Below are 1268 nucleotides of genomic sequence, written 5' to 3'. Positions count from 1 at the left end.
ACACAAAGAGAGCGAGAGAGAGAGAGAGCGAGAGAGAGAGAGAGAGAGAGAGAGAGAGAGAGAGAGAGAGAGAGAGAGAGAGAGAGAGAGAGAGAGAGAGAGAAGACCAAAGCATAAAAACATGTCATATTTCTCAGCACTAGCCATGATAATGAGACATCGTGCAACGTGTGGTCCTTGCCACAGTTGTAAAGCCTGGCTCACACCCTCCTGTGCAGCTGCTTAGCGTGAGACCTGAGGAGCGAATACCTCAGAACACCAGACCAGTTCCCACAACCTCCGGAGCAGAGTTTCAGATCAGAGAACCAAAAACTGATCTGAATGCTTTCCATTTTCTTAGAAATGCTTTATCAGCTTTGAAATGTTTACCATCCACTTGTTTGCACAAGTGTTCTGCACCTCCTGTATCTGGGTCTCCCTTTGATATTCACCGCCTGCACTGAGACACTTTATTCAGCTCATAGAGGGCCTGATAATTAGCTGGAAAGATGCACCTGTGCATTGCGTGGGGTCCTGAGTGCTGAAACACTGGTAGAAACACTGTGATACAATCACTATGGTGCAATCACTGTGGTAGAAATACCAAGGTACAATCACTGTGGTACAATCACTTCGGTAGAAACACCAAGGTACAATCACTGTGGTACAATCACTTCGGTAGAAACACCAAGGTACAATCACTGTGGTGCAATCGCCATGGTGGAATTGCTGTGGTAGAATCGCTGTGGTAGAAACACTGTGGTACCATCACTGTGGCGGTAGTTAAGATGGGCGCAATGCTCTGCTGGCCTTAAATACCCCACTGTGTAATTCTGCACTATGACTATCTCTGTTTAGACAGGAATGGAACACTGAATGCAAATCCATTCACCGTTCAATAAACCCACTGCTCACATGTGCCTCTGATAGGCAATAAAACTCCCACATGCACGTTTCAAATGCAGCTTTGGGAAACCTCACTGCACGGAAGGTTCCACAGCAGTATGAAACCTCCTCCAGATATTGTGCACCCTGTCCACACAAACACATGTGCAAACAGTGAGACTTCACAAAAGAACTCTGCCAAATATCTCCAGCTGAGAGTAATCAAACGTCGAGTTCTCGTTTGTATTTTGCACCTTTTATCAGCTGTTTAACCTCTATTCTGACTGTTTAGATGACGCCACGTTTCTTTTGCCATCAAAATGTGCTAGAATGCCCCCAAACACCTAAAATGTCCAAAAGTATTTTTTGTATTTTATCCACAGCAAATTCCATCACTCAATACT

The 1268-nt window shown here is 44.9% G+C and overlaps 1 protein-coding gene across 1 annotated transcript in view; it reads right to left on the bottom strand.

The window, feature by feature from the left end:
- Positions 1–108: 108 nt before the first annotated feature.
- Positions 109–1268, bottom strand: part of LOC145656077 (adenylate cyclase type 1-like) — a 7578-nt gene continuing 6418 nt past the window's right edge. The window contains exon 3 of the mRNA XM_081709493.1: positions 109–1268. This exon is cut by the window's right edge and continues 754 nt beyond it. The gene's annotated coding sequence lies outside the window, so the exon portion shown is untranslated.

This window comes from Electrophorus electricus, unplaced genomic scaffold, assembly GCF_041902795.1.
Source record: "Electrophorus electricus isolate QZ-2024a unplaced genomic scaffold, ASM4190279v1 Scaffold445, whole genome shotgun sequence".
Taxonomy (NCBI): domain Eukaryota; kingdom Metazoa; phylum Chordata; class Actinopteri; order Gymnotiformes; family Gymnotidae; genus Electrophorus; species Electrophorus electricus.
The sequence above is the reverse complement of the archived record's forward strand: the minus strand, read 5'-3'. Positions and strand labels throughout refer to the sequence as shown.